This window comes from Hesperophylax consimilis, chromosome 10, assembly GCF_061612785.1.
Source record: "Hesperophylax consimilis isolate HC1 chromosome 10, BYU_Hcon_1.0, whole genome shotgun sequence".
NCBI classification, from domain to species: Eukaryota; Metazoa; Arthropoda; class Insecta; order Trichoptera; family Limnephilidae; genus Hesperophylax; species Hesperophylax consimilis.
In genome coordinates this window covers 14,725,533-14,742,497 of record NC_142845.1, presented here as the reverse complement: position 1 = coordinate 14,742,497, position 16,965 = coordinate 14,725,533, and the positions used below count along the sequence as shown (strand labels likewise).

At 33.0% G+C, this 16,965-nt stretch overlaps 1 protein-coding gene across 5 annotated transcripts in view; it reads right to left on the bottom strand.

Moving 5' to 3' along the window:
• Vrp1 (Verprolin 1) overlaps nucleotides 1–16,965 on the bottom strand; it is a 54,385-nt gene that overhangs the window by 17,192 nt on the left and 20,228 nt on the right. The window lies entirely within an intron of this gene.

Genomic DNA, 16,965 nt, shown 5'->3' with positions numbered 1-16,965 from the left:
AGGGACTAGAATCCATCATGGTGGCTGTTTTTCTAAAATTAAATTCTCAATACACTTCCGGCGGGAAACATAGTTCTGACTTTTACGCCAGTCCTACTTGAATAGCTGGAAATAATAATTCAATAATTCTATACAAATCTTTTTGCAAGGGCCCAAACTATAAATGTGTATATGTATAAACATTGTGGAACTTCCAAAAATATGGTTGTTTAAACAAAATCCATTTTCTCGGGGACAATTTTTTCGCCCATTGGCAATAAACCTAAGTGATAATTGGTTACATTCCTTAGCGTGAATTCATAAAATAATACCATCAATACAATATGGCAAAAAAAATATTTTCAAGGCAACAATTTTGGAAACCAATAAGGCAACAAAATAATGCATCAACCCCAAGCAATATTGAGTATTGGAATGGTTTCATGGCTGTATTACTAATATGAATAAAAGAGGATTGATCCTTGACCTAGAAGGTAGGTGAAGAAGAACAGGATGAAGAACACAATGCTACAATCAAAATAGAAATGATGGATTTTATTTCAGAAGGCTATTGCATCGGAGAAGACATTGAGATTATTATTAATTCTCCGATTGATTCACCAAATTGAATATGCGCATAATATTACACGCTCTCCAATTTATTAATATTATTGAAAATAATATTAAATATTTACACCGAAGATGGAGTACAGAAAAGGAAGATCATTTTTAATTTATAAACAAGCCATAAACATCGAAGGTTATAGAACCTTAATTGAATATCGACTATCAAAATTAAAACATTGAAAGTTTGTGTTTGAAACAGTGTGATGATTACTTAGGACGGGTTGTTTTGGAGAATTTTAACAATTCATCAAATTTCAACATTCATTATCAAGTTCTGTGATAGATTTCAGTTCTGTCAAGCAACTAGCCTATAATGATATAATAGCAAAACTTGAATACGGCTATCACTCAAGGACATTGTGTTGCTACCCAAATTTGGGTAGCTATCACTCGAGGACACTGTGGTGCTACCCAAATTTGGGCAGCTATCACTCAAGAACATTGTGGTGCTACCAAAATTTGGGTAGCTATCACTCAAGGACATTGTGGTGCTACCCAAATTTGGGTAGCTATCACTCAAGGACGTCGTGGTGCTACCCAAAATTGGGTAGCTATCACTCAAGGACGTTGTGGTGCTACCCAAAATTGGGTAGCTATCACTCAAGGACGTTGTGGTGATACCCAAATTTGGGTATCTATCGCTCGAGTGGTTAAGTCGTATTGATGCAATCCTTTTACCATTTCGACATGAATGCTCCAATGCAAAAAGAAGAGTATTAATTATCTATGCACAAGTGAATCACGGGCTGAGGTCACAAACAGGTTTTTTTTCCCATCATAAACACAGCAGTCGTTTTATTATTTATTTATTTATTTATTTATTACACGCCCTAATGGGCTTTTACACATTACAAAGTTTAATAGTTGAGTATCACAGTTATTATAAATTCTACAAAATTAAAACAATAAAGGAAACATAATACAATACATCATATTGTCTATACTCCACAGCTTTAATATATTATCATTCAAGAGATGAACTAAAATAACATTAGAAGGCTTATCTATATTTTTGAAGATCTCAGACATGTTCTAGACAAGGACAAATTAAAAACGGTTTATTTTGCTGTAATTCAGTATCTACTTTCGTATAATATAGTGTGCTGGGGTTCCTGCCCGAAGACTAATTATAGAACCACTTAATATTTCCCAAAAACTGATTCTCAAAGTTATGTACAAGAAAAATTCAGATATCCTACACAGTTATTTTATAAGGAATGTAATGTCATGAATTTAAAACAAAAGTAGTATTGCGAAAAGAATGCAGCAAATTCATACTACAAGAATTGACTCTGGACTGAATTGGAACATTATGGCAATTCACACGAAATCTTCAATTGGTCAAAGAAATTATTTATATCAGACTCCACTTATATTTAAACTCGCCTTGCAGATCACATTAAATCGACTAATTCCTTCTGTACTTTCAAAAAGAATGTTAACCTCTCAGACAAAGACTTTTATCTACTATGTGTTCCTTTGAGAATTATTTATATCAGACTCCACTTATATTTAAACTCGCCTTGCAGATCACATTAAATCGACTAATTCCTTCTGTACTTTCAAAAAGAATGTTAACCTCTCAGACAAAGACTTTTATCTACTATGTGTTCCTTTGAGAACTGTCAAAACGTGATAATTTTTGTGTTATTTACGAGTTTTGCTAAAAGCTTCATAACTCACGTTTTGGGAAACGTAGCCTCATTCTAAAAAATGTTTTGGAAAGATTATGAAATCAACTATCGCATTGTGTTGTAATACGTAAATATTTGCGTTTCTAAATATACATTTTATGAAAACGTCAAAAAAATGTAAAAATCGCTTACAATTATTTCAAAGCTTTGAAAAATGTACTTTTTTCTGAGTATCATAAAGAAATAACACTTTATATATTGAAGAAATATAATTATAAACTATTAATCACCTCAAAATATTAACCGTTCAAAATAAAATATTTTTAATAAATTATTTAGAAACGCAATAAATTATGAACGAACAAGATGACAGATTCAATCGGCTTAGATAATGCAACTCTACATTCCATAGATATTCTTGAATACAGAAGCGTAGCGTTATTCATTATCGATACTCTGTTTTTTAAATCATGGCAATCCATATACTAGTGATGGAAATAAATCGATTTTTGTAAAATCTCGCGCGTTTACGTGAAAAGACGTTCTAATGTCTTGACCGCTATTATCATATTTACGTCTTTTGACGTTCTAATGTTCTGAGTGGTTAAATTACTTGTGCTAGTCGAGGATTGCCAGAATTTTTTTCCATCGTTGTCCTTCAAAATTAATGGCGTAATATGTATATTTATTTATCCTTTTCCTTTTATAATGTAATTTTTTTTCTTCTTAATTCTCTCTTTTTCTTTTTAAAATAATAGTTTATTATGTTTTTTTTTGCAATCAAATATCAATGTATATCATGGTCACCCTACATGTTTACTACATTATACTGTAATGAATTGGCTGGAATTAGCTTAAAAGGTACACAATTTTAGTAGAAATATTAATTTAACAATATTGTTCTCTCAATACATAATCTTTGTGTTATTTTTATTATTTTGTAAAATTATTAACCTCAACACAGGCTTGTCCTAGTTAGGTTAAAAATTCTGACTTTAAAAAAATATAATAAATATCTAGGTTTAAGATACGATACCTCGCAAGTGACAGAACATTAAATTTTTTCTTCAATATTGTCATAGATACAGCAATATGACACCGTCATCTATAATTTAGAACATAAAAAAATAAATATATTTGAAACATTTTAATGAAAATCATCTTGCGGCATGAAACGTCATGATGTACCAAATAAAATAAATAAATCACATTTCTGTAATTTAAGTAGTGTTTTTTGTTAAGTCAGGTAAATAAGACCGTTAGCACGGGGTTCGTATACCTAAGACAACTTAAGTCAGTTCGTAGGAACCTTTCAACAGAGGCAACTAAACTACTTGTGAACTCATATATAGTATCACGTCTTGACTATTGTAACGGAATCTATGCAAGTCTTCCTAAATGAGAAACTGATAAACTACAATCAGTGTTCAACGCCGCAGCAAGGCTAATCACCGGGGTACCCAAGTTTTCGCACATTTCGGAACACCTCCGAAATCTTCAATGGCTGAAGTGTCCTGAAAGGATCCAGTACAAGCTATGCTGGATTGTGTTTAAAGCTAACACAGCGAAATGGCATCACACTATATTTCTGAGCTATGCATTACGGAAAATACTGGCAGTCTCTTAGATCAGCGACATCATCTGTAATTGGAAGGTTGAAAGAGCCTAAGTGAAATCCGAACACTAAGTTTGGTGATCGTGCATTCGGAGTATCTGGCCCTAAGGTTTGGAATAAACTTCCTATGGAATTGAGGTGTATAACCTGCCCTACAGAATTTAGATCCAAACTAAAAACTCCCATTTTCAGATACTCTTTTCTATAAATCTGTCATTCTATCCAAATATTGCATTTTTTCCTTTTTGTTATACCGTAATTGTTGATGCATAAATATAAATTCTCTAGTGATTCCGTTCAACTACTTATGATCAAGTCAAAATGTTATTGACTTGCCTACCAATGGACAATGGACAATATCAGTGGGAACAGAATACGTTAATCGGTTTAATTGTTGGCAGATGAATCATCTAAATGCGGTAAATATGGATGATTAATTTCATTTATCTAAGATATATATCCATTTAACCAATTGGATGCATTTTGCACCCGTGTTCTAAAATTAATTATAAAAACACCCTAATATCATAGAACTTTCTTCTTCTTCTTCTTAAATTTTTAATGTTAGTTGTATGTTTCTACATTTGTAAATATGTATTTTTGTAAATAATTTTATAAGAAAGCAAAAAAGTTGATCAAGTGAAACTGTCACAGATAATCTTAGCTATAATACTGTATTTTTTAAAAGTTGTTTCCTTTATGCGTTCATACATTTCTATTGAAAAAACATATTTTTTAGTAGTTTTCATTTATATTTTTTATCGAGTAATTTATTTTTTTATTTGTATTCTACTCAAGCGAAGCGATAGGAAAACATTCAATTTAACTAAAACATATTTTTTGGTATTCATAATGTACACCAATTCGTCGTAAAGATTAATCAAAATAGTGATTTGGCATTAAGCTTCCCTTTAAATAGACCAATCAATATGGAGTTCACTTTTAAGTAGCAACATACCCGAGGTTGCTGACCGTGTTTGCATCCTTTACAGTTGTATAATCTTGTTTAAATTTGTTGTATAATTTATTTGGGTAGTTCTTTCATCATTCAATGATAATATTTTTTATCACTCTCTCGAAACAAAGCAGCCGAAATACTCGTTGACATTTGGCTCAGCTCTTTGGGGACACCACAGGCATACTAATGACAAGGAAGTCCACCCTAATAGAGGCTCATCCTTATAGAAATAATGGCTGAGTCAGAGGCCATGTGAATATGTTGTCATTGAAGATGTCACAATACTAGAGAATGTATGTGATTTTTCAATGGCCTGCGGCCACAATTTAACAATGTGATATTATTCGAAAATAATCCACACCTTCACCGCTATGTGCACATTATATTTATTTGCGTTTACATAAATACAAAAAATGGCTGTGCATGACGGTTATCTATCTAGAAAATCGGTTTGTGGATCCCACTTAAAACCAATTTTCTAGATTAACGCAACAGTTATGTCACTTCCATAGTGAGCTATGGAGTATTGGAATAATCATTTAAATATTACAAAATAAGACAAGATGCTACATTGGTTGTTCTATATCTATCAATGTTTTAATAATAAAAGAGTTATGAAATACGGTAAAGCTAGGTAGTAACTTCTAGTTCTATGGAATATTATTATTATATTATTTGAAGAATCTCTGCTAGTATGCAACAAATCTGACGACGGTACGTGGTAGTTACGTTAAGTTTGCACAGTAAGTTTGTACAGCGCCCTTGAGGTGTTTTTGCACAAAAACGGCGCTATACAAGTCATCCAAGTATTTTTTTTAACTTCCGATTTAGTTGTCCGGGTTAAATCTTCCCCAAAGGAAAAACTTAACCCTTCCACTCATTTTTCCACAAATGATCATCTAGTCAATCAACATTATGTAAGTGCATTATATAAGCAAAATAAATACAAGAACAACACGTCAACTCACCAGAGATCAAATGGGAAAATAATTCACCGACTCCAGATATTTTCATATCAGAGGGTTCGGCTCGGTAGAACTTCTAACAGGGCCTATAAATCCTACTGATCCCTCAACATAAATATTTAAAAAATCTTTTGTTATCCTACATGTATTCAAAATGACCGACTTTTGCATCTTTATATATAATTTTTTTGATAGATCTAATACACCTAAATTTTTAATTAGAGAGCTAGGTATAATGCCAGTAGCCGAAATAACGAATGGTAATATTTTTATAGTCTGAGAATGCCAAATTCTTTTTATTTCATTTCCTAAATCTGTGTATTTTCTATTTTGATATTACTATTATATATACTAATATATTATTATTATTATTATTATTAGTGGCGAAACAACTCCTGAGGACGGAACCCTGCATTTACATTGTTGAAGAATCGTGCCCTTGCACAGTACGAAGCAGTGGAATTGCTTTATTAATTTTGCTTTCGGATATTACCTCTATTGGGTTAGTTAAGGACATAAATAAAAAAGGTCACTTTATCAAGTATTGTATTGTCCACGCGTTGTTTTCAACAAAAACATCTTTTTATTTACTGAAGTTTCTTGCCGGCCACGGTGTACTAGTGCAGTGGCGGCTCGTGACATTTGGGTGTACTAAAGTGCTAATATTAGTAAAAATGGCATTTCTGATGTTGTTGTAGCTGAAAAAGATTTTTAATTTTTTTTCTAAAAATCAATTTTTTGCATGAAGATTTTTCAGGAATTTCAGTTTAGCCGTGATATTAGCACTCTAGTAACCTAAAAGTCCCGAGCCGCCACTGTACTAGTGATGAGTAATTTCTGTTATTGTATAGGGCAATATTGCGTGTTGTTTCATATTATATTGAACAGGTTATGAAAAGTGATCAAGGTAAAAGTACCTTGTCTTCAATGTGGGAAATTAAGGTCAAACAAAACCAAGGCTTCGATAGTACAAGAATGGAAAATGAATCAATTTATCCACGTTACGCATGACTCCTAGTAAAATAATAATATTATATTCATCAAGTGGTCTCAAGCAGAGAGGATGTAATCCCCACAGGTGCCCAAATAACCAAATCTAGAATGATTTAAGTAAGTCATATTATATGGGGATAAAAAAACTCAATAAAATCTACAAACTGATAACATGATAACTTATCATGTTTTTGCAACACGTTCGCAAATGAAGTACACACCTTTGTACATATTTCGAACCTTGACTGAAAAATATGTTTTCGGAAGCATGTACCTGAGAAGTAAAATAAAAATGTGGTTAGCACAAGGGCAATTTGACTATTTATTTATTTAACAACTATTGTTGCTGTCAAAGAGTGAAAAATGGTAAACGTAATCAATCATCAAAAATATTAATTTCGGTTGTCGGTGTGTGAAGTGAAATATTCCTGCGTGAAATTAGTCACGTTCAATGAAAATTTGCTTTGAGATTTTCAAAATTGGAACTGATTGTGTGAATTCAGACAACCAATTAAGTAGTTACCTACAAATAATACAGGGTTTTCCAATAAGAGGTGTTATTTTGATATTCAATCGTAAAAGATTAATGGTTTCGTTGCTTGTGTGGCACGTAGCGCCGTCTTGTTGAAAGTAAACGTTGTCCAGATCAATACCATCCAATTCCGGCCATAAAAAACCATTAATCATCTCTCGATAGCGCAATCCATTCACCGTAACTGTTGCTCCAGCCTCATTTTCGAAAAAGTAAGGTCCAATGACTCCGCCGGACCATAAACAGCACCAAACAGTCACACGTTGAGGATAGAGAGGCTTTTCAACAATAACTCTTGGGTTTTCCGAGCCCCAGATGCGACAATTTTGCTTGTTAACGAAGCCACCGAGGTGGAAATGGGCCTCATCACTCAAGATGATTTGCATTTGATTCACTCAAGTGAATTTTAATAATTTCAATGCGTTGTTGAAGCGTGTATCGTTCCATTTTTATTAATGGAGTAGTATCTACTTGTCAAATGTCAAAAAATGACAGCTTCAAAAGTAACATCTACCGAAATAGCGGGCTATTCAAAATAACACCTCTTATTGGAAAACCCTGTATAATATTTTTACAGAAAATTATTTTAATTGTCTTTTTCAAAATTGGAATCATGATATCTCGCGATTTCTCACAGGTTTGCAGAAGTAAATGATGAAATTAGGCAGGGTTTCTCAGACTTTGTGACAAACTTTTGAGAATTGCAAATTTTTGATATTACACAATATTTCTTTGCAATTTTATATAAAACTAAAATAATTTTAACTTCTGGTGTAGTTCAATTTTTTTTAGAGATACACTAGCAAACATGCTGAATTTTGAATCCAAAATGCACTTTGGTCACAGCAAATTTTCAATTGTTCAGGAGATCCAATTGATGATTCATGTCCACCTATTTTATTTGCTGAAAATAATATTATAATAGTGGTAATAATTCAATAGAATTTAATAAAATTTATTCTTACAAGTCATAAATTTTCATTAGTAAAACTAAATGAAAGGCAAAAACTTACTAAAGATTAACATTTTTTTTACACGGTAAATACAATAGATCTGCATTACAAATTAATTTTTCCTTGTTCCGTTGGGGCACTATCATTTGACCACAATTCAGTAATGACATAATGCAAAAAAAATTCCATAAGCAACGATGCATCTATTTTTAAAAGTTCAGTTGGTAAGCGTGATAGATTTTGAAAATATCAAAAAACTAAATATTTTCCTCTTCATGTTAACAATGAATGATATTACAGCTACGGCATGGATTCCCAACCTATGGGTGGTAAACCCAGTCGGAGTGGGGTTTTCTGTGGGGTCGTCATCTGAACCAGTAAAAGATAACGTTAATGATAAATTATATTGAAATATCTATTTTCGCCGTGTTTCTTTACCCTATTAAAATAATGATTTCCAAAATATTCCTAAAATCTATTAGAAAAATACAGAGCAGAGTGGAAGACACTCTCATTATCGCCCCAGTGAAAGACTACCATTCAGAATTGAAATGTTGCTTGAAATGACTTTACCCATGTTTGGTGACCAGATCTGAATAGCTTGATATTTCCAAACCTTCTTCTTCCCAACAATATTCAACCTCACAATATACCCCAATTGGAACTGCTGTGCGGTATTCACATAAAAAAGCAGCAAATTACGAATAAAACTTCCTTTTTCCAAAATTAAAAATAACAAATTTTGGGAATTTTCTTAACTCAACAAAATATGTAACACTGAACCAAAAACGTTAAAAAGATTATGCAAATGGTTAATATTTAGCAGTGACAATAAGAGAAATTTGATAGGACAAAAAGAGACAAATGAGATGAGTGATCTTTGGTGTTCCACTTACCAAGCATCTGGTACATCAGTTAGAGGCTGGCTATTTACTACTAATTACAGTGGGCATGTGATCACGAAAGTGATACCCATCCATACACTGTGCACAGCTGTGAGTCTGGGAGAGATTTAGATTTCATAACAGAGTACATATATATTCCTTATGGTTATGTTTCATTTTTTGTAGTGTGATAATGCCTTTTCAATAACAAAAATATAAAAAAAACATCATTTGGCGAAGTCAAAATCTTTTATTGTTTTTGATGGCTAAATGAATATTGTTGAAAGTAGGTTAGAATTTTCCGTGGGTCATGCAAACCGATGTTTTGCTTCATAGGTGCAAACTGTGTGTTATAAACATTCATTTCATTAATTATCATTCAAATGACAAAGAAATGGCAATTAGATTAGATTTGGCATTTAAAAAAAAGAAATGTGGCTATTTTAATTAAATGAAAATAAAACCACAAAAAAATATGAAAAGGTCTGTGTTCTATTTAAGGCGATGCCATACGTAGTAATGCAAAATCATGTGTTTTTGGTTTGAAAATTTGGTCGCCTAGAAATGTTTCAGATGCTTTAATTAAATACTACAAGTAGAATACATCTTGGCCTTCGAAATAATCGAGTATTTTTTAGATAAGTCTTTTTATTAGCCCAGAAAAAAATAATGTAAAGGCCTATGAAAACTGCTTTAAAGTTCAAAATCTCCTACTTACGAACCCATTTTCGGTTATGATTTTATTGTGTAATGTGGCAAATTAAGTTATTTATAAAATGATCGAAAAAAAATTAAATATTTATGCCTGAACATCCACAAAATAAAATAAAAGGCACTTTTTGGCCATGTTTTTTTCTTGCATAAATCAAAACAGGCGGATGGTGTTAAGCGGGAATTTAAACCTTATCGCCATCTACGTTAGGGTTGTTATTGATAGCGGCTCAATTTAAAATATTACACGACGTAGTGCATCGCCTTAACCGGTCAGCAACGTAAGCAGATATACACGATAAAATAACGATAGCAGTCAAGTACAATAAGCGTGTTTACACGTCAACGCGTGTGTTTCCACAAAAATCGTCATAACTCCGTTATTCTTCTAGTGACATCCCTAAAACAAAAAGTAGAATATTCGTATTGAATGAAGCTTCACATCTCTATTCAAAGTTATCCATAGAAACCCGTAAAAAGACCTACTCAGTGGAAGCAAATTTTACCCGCCAAATCGTAAAACGACGCCAAGAAAGCCGTTTGACGTGCCGACCCGCCTCGCAAGTTTAATTGTTTTTTTAAAAATATATTTTGTATGAAATGGTCAAAAAGCGAAGTGACAGAATTGTTTATTGTACATTTGTACGATGAAATAAGTGTTTTTTTTTTACATTATCCGTGATTTTAGTATCGTTTTTACATAAAACATTACAGGTGAGTCATTTTTACAATTTTTTCATGTTTCCATTCTAAATTTAAATATTTACAAATGTTAATATTTATTTATGATACAACAATTTGAAAGCCTATTTTGTAACCTTTCTAAAACAGTTTTTACTATTCGGCTCCGTTCAGTAATGTTTCATTTATAGAGCTTTGATTGTGAGGCGGTAATAACACAACGTTTTCGTGAAATTGACATTTCGATAAAGACATCTTAGCTTCAAGTTCGCGAAAAGTCGGAGGGGTTAAGGTCATTATGTTAGAAAAGAGTTTCATAGATATGTCATACATACATTCATAGATAAAAATGCTTAACAAGAAATGCGTGGAAAAGTTTTTTAAAACCAAAATAAAATCGCCATTTAATAGTTACAAATGCTAATGCCTAGTTCACACGAGGAAAGAACAATATTGTATTTTCCCAGCTACGGACCTATTGTCCTGGTGTGAACAGAAGTTTGGAGGACAAGACAATGGGCCAAGACATTGTCCCATCTCTGCAGGACAGTGTCTTACCCCCACCACTATGCAGTTTTGTGTGAACGCGCACAGACAGGACAGTAGCTCTCGCGCTTTTTTCTGCCAAAAATGTCGCATAAATGATACCCGGAAGAGATTACTAAATTGATAACCATATAGCGAACACGACTGCGAATATTATTTTTCACGAACTCGCTTGTAACGCGCGTCGTTGTGGATCCATTTTTGTTGCATTCAACGGTCGAATTGTTGTATTGTCCAATTATTCTGTCCTGCACAGTCTAGGTTGTTCACGGAGCTGGGACTTGACAATATTGCATTATCTTCTGTATCGTCCTCGTGTGAACTTGGCATTAGAAACACAACATTGTACAAAGATAGCTATGCAACGAAAATCTAAGCACCGACTTTCATGCAATTTGTATGCAATCGAGAATAATTAGTGATTGGATTCTTGATGCATTAATTAGAAATTCTCTAATGAAAACATTGAGTGTCAAATCCCTGAACTCAAGTTAGTCACGTTTATAATATATAGGATCTCAACTGTCTGGAGTCAGTGGGACTATGGCATCCCCTATTGGGGTATATTGTGAGGCTTAAGGGAGTGGGGAACGGAAGGAGACAGGGAAAAGTAAGGTAGGGAAGTATTAACCTCTCAGATATAGAATTTTATTTATTATGTGTCACTTTGAGAACTGTCAGAACGTGATAATTTTTGTGTTATTTATGAGTTTTACTAAGAGCTTCATAACTCACGTTTTGGGAAACGTAGCCTCATTCTAAAAAATGTTTTGGAAAGATTATGAAATCCACTATCGCATTGTGTTGTTATATGTAAATATTTGCGCTTCTAAATATACATTTTATGAAAACGTCAAAAATATGTAAAAATCACTTACCATTATTTCAAAGCCTTGAAAAATGTACTTTTTTCTGAGTAGTATAAAGAAATAACACTTTATATATTGAAGAAATATATTTAAAAACAATTAGTCACCTCAAAATATTAACCGTCCAAACTAAAATATTTTTAATAAATTATTTAGAAACGCAATAAATTATTAACGAACATCTTGACAGTTTCAATCGGCTTAGATAATGCACCTCTACGTTCCATAGATATTCTTGAATACAGACGTGTAGCGTTATTCATTATCGATACTCTGTTTTTTAAATCATGGGAATCCGTATACTAGTGATGGAAATAAATCAATTTTTGTAAAATCTCGCGCGTTTACGTGAAAAGACGTTCTAATGTCTTGACCGCTATTATCATATTTACGTCTTTTGACGTTCTAATGTTTTGAGTGGTTGAAGTCGAAAAAAGTGGTTGAGTGGTTGAAGTCGAAAAATTAATTTTATGAGGTCATATTTCTTCATCAATAATATTGAAAAATTTCCACGTTAAGTTTGCTTACATTGAAACATCCCACATGACAATTGAATTTAGTGGTTAAAGTTAGAACAATGTCCTTGTCATCAATAAAATAACAAGATTGTATGTGGGCGACACTAAGTCTAAATTAATATTATAATTGCATGTTATGATGAGCAAAAAATTATTATGGGTTCCGATAGGAAGTAAGAGACGTCTAATTATAAAATATATCCACACTGATTACAAAAGGACGAGAACAGGTAATTTAATGAGGCAGGCATTCTAATTTTAAATACATCTATTTGAATTTCACTTTTGTTTTCGGTAATGAAGGAATGCAAATCTTGTTCGAAGTCTATCTTCCCGAGCTGAAACTCGGGAAGATAGACTCGTTTTTGATTACAATGCATTAAATCAACTTTTGGTGGCAATCACATGTACACACAAGCGTACATATAAGCATCTTTTTTAAATCATGACATCACAGAAGTTAATGTACAAAATAAATGTCAGTCCTACCCGGCATTTAGCGAAGTTGGTAGAGTTGTCGACTCCAGTTCCTGGGTAGGATGGTTCAACTGTCAGTCAAACCAATTTTTATTTTTAAGACATTTATTTAATTGAGGATGCCATGGATCCACTGGTCGTCGGGACTGTTGTGCGACCAACTCTCAGAAAAAATAAAAAATTTGTAGTACATATTGGGCTAATTTATACATGTTTTTGTAAATATGTATAATGTTTCTTATAACGGGGTGACAAAATTTGAAATGCATATTCCTTGTAAGAATTATTTCATAAGAACAAAAGTAAATGCGGTGATGATATGACGACAACATGATATATTTACTGATGACATAAAAGATGATAAATAATCTTTGCCTATTCTGTTATTCCTATTCTAGTCCTCGGTCCGAAGATGCAAGTGCTTATCTGGAATTGGTCCAGTCAGTTGAAAACTAACTTTCACTGCAAATATTGAATATGCGCTAAAGAAGGTATCAAAAAAAGTTAATTTTCTTAGAAAACTAAATGGAAACACTACAGAGCTCATTTTACTCATCAACATTAGTTGTTTATTACTGCTCCTAGATATTATATTTGGCCAGAGAAGGAAACAAAAATAGAATAACTAGAAATTATACAAAACAGCTATAATACTGCTATGTATATTAATAAAAGGCAAATATGCTAACATTAATCAAACGAGAGAAGAGCTAAATTGGTTTACAATCAAAAAGAGACTGCCATATTATAATGTGTTAATTTTTATACATACAATTATGAAAAACCAAATGCCAAAATAAAATAATAGTTAATGTATAAAGGGGGGGACAGATTACGCTATAAGTTCAAAGCGTTTTATTTAACTCCATACAATCCCGTACAGACCTATCACAGATAAAAAGATGATGTGTTAGAAGTGTGAGCGTGGCAACAATATGAGCTGTGATCTGCTAGCCAGGCGATATTTGAAAATTATGCAATCCCCTTTCCTACTTACAGCAGGAAAAGGGGTCAGAACAATTTACAGGGCGCTGTAATCACGCGGCTGTCTATCAAAGTGACAGATCCCATACAAAGAAATGATATTACATGGCAGTCCCCCAATTGACCTGACCCCCTCTCCTGAGGAAGATTATAGCGTTGTGTGTCACCCCAACATATAACACATATATGCCACGCCCAAATTATGCATGCATAATATAGCATAATGTGTGTAAGGCTTAAAAGAGTAAAAATGTATGATCAAATGCCTGAAAGTCCGAAGAATGAATAAACACGGTGGAATAAAATAAAAAACTTTAAAAGTGGGATTCATTATATCAACTCCTCAAATGGACTTCCATACAAGCGATGAATGAGCCGAGGAAATGGTGTTTCATTCATGGACCCCCTCTCACAAAATAAAGTTTAAAAGTGGGTTTCATTATTTGAACTCCTCAAATGGACTTCCATACAAGCGATGAATGAGCCGAGGAAATGGTGTATCATTCATGGACCCCCTCTTACAAACATAATGCACAATGATAATAACCGGTGGTAAATATATAATATTTTAATCAACGAATGGGCTTGGCTTGATTTATCAGCACAGATAAAAAAAATTGTTATAAATGGATGGCAAGCCATTTAATTATAAGATAAGCGGCGCAGTACATACACCATTGGGTAGGCAATTTTTACAGCAGGAAGTATGATATGTTTTCGCAACGTTCAGTGAACCTACATGAAGATGCATTGCAATATCTACTTATTTGATTACATACATCGATTTGCATAAAGCACCATTTGTGGTGGGCATGATGAAAAATATGGAGTTATATGTTAAGCGAGAACTTATGGAAAAGAAAGATGGTAAAAGATTAGCTAAAAATATAAGGGTTTTAATAAATGCGAGATCTCTTAGCCCCAAAACTTAATGGCGCTGCAGCTCTGGACTTCAGTTCCTAAATATCCAGACCACTGACAATAATATGGAAGATTTTTGAATAAATTTTGCTTGGTTTTAATTTGACCGAAAAAGTCGGTGCAAATTTGTAGTTTTGCAGTAGAGCTGTTTAAACTTTCGTTTCTGCATTTTTGCTATTTTTGATAACATATTTCTTCAATTAACCACTCAGAACATTAGAACGTCAAAAGACGTAAATATGATAATAGCGGTCAAGACATTAGAACGTCTTTTCACGTAAACGCGTGAGATTTTACAAAAATCGATTTATTTCCATCACTAGTATACGGATTGCCATGATTTAAAAAACAGAGTATCGATAATGAATAACGCTACGCGTCTGTATTCAAGAATATCTATGGAAAGTAGAGGTGCATTATCTAAGGCGATTGGATCTGTCATCTTGTTCGTTCATAATTTATTGCGTTTCTAAATAATTTATTAAAAATATTTTAGTTTGGACGGTTAATATTTTGAGGTGACTAATAGTTTCTAATTATATTTCTTCAATATATAAAGTGTTATTTCTTTATGATACTCAGAAAAAAGTACATTTTTCACAGCTTTGAAATAATGGTCAGCGATTTTTACATATTTTTGACGTTTTCAGAAAATGTATATTTAGAAACGCAAATATTTACGTATAACAAAACAATACGATAGTGAATTTCATAATCTTTCCAAAACATTTTTTAGAATGAGGCTATGTTTCCCAAAACGTGAGTTATGAAGCTTTTAACAAAACTCGTGAATAACACAAAAATTTTCACGTTTTGACAGTTCGCAAAGGAACACAAAGTAAATAAAAGTGTTTGTCTGAGAGGTTAATGAAAAATATCAAAGAACACTATATTTATTGATTTCAAAAATAGTAAAAATGCAGAAATGAAACTTTAAACGACATTGTTCTTCGGGAACGTCGAAATGAATGCTTATGACTTGATGGCTACTAAATCAGTATCTACCGAGACAGCGTCAGCATAATATATTGATTTATCTTCTCCGTGGGGAGGGGCATATTATTTTAGATGAATATAATCACTTCTCACGTTGATTTACTTCAAGTCGGTGAGGAGAGATCCAAAAGGAAAATCTTTATGATTGCTCCTAATTGATGCAATCTACATCACAGCCTCCAAAGCTTCTGTAATCATTTTTCTCAGGCTGGAAATAATGCCGCGTGTACCATTGGTCGACCGACAACATAGCATTGACGAGCTGGACCGGTGGAACAATAGCTCTTCGTTCATTCACCTACAAATTACCGCAAGCGACCAACATATGAGAGCGACATACGCAACTACATGTGGCACTACAGTTCTTCATTCATTTACCTACATTTCACCGCAAGTGACCAATGCATACGACCGACGTACGAAACCGACATATGCACTATTTCAAACTTATGGTCTAACACAGAGCTGTTGTAACCTCTCTTTCTGTTAGATTCCTTGTTTATGAATGTCCAGAATTATAAAATATTTGAAATTTTAAAAAGTATAATTATTTGGCAAATTCATGATGATGAATTAATTTATTCTAAATGCTTTGCGGGCCATATGGGACCAGGTGGCGGGCCTGCAGAAGACGGCAAAGGTTAATTGCCAGCAAATGCACTAACTAATGTGTCTAATGGTCATTACTAATGATTATTACAACTTATTAATCATAATCATAATAACATACCATTCATATAGCGCAGTTTTATGTTATTTCACTTCAAGTGTTTCCTGACAGTTGGTAAGTACTGCCAACTGATACTAAATAAAACAATAATATTAAAAGTGTAAAGCTTGTTACACACAAGGAATATAATATTTAAATATATGTGGGCGTGGCTTATCTTACAACATGGCTCGCCATTCAATCCCATACAGTCATCACAGATGGGTAATATAAGATATCTATGATGACTGCATTGTAAGGTGATTGTAAGCCATGCCCACATATATTTAAATATTAAATTTCTTGTGTGTAACAAGCTTAACATGGGGCATCCTTATTGTGGAGAATATTGTGAGACTGAAAGAGATGGGGGTAAGAAGGATATAGGCAAGAGGAAGTTTGGAAAACATGTG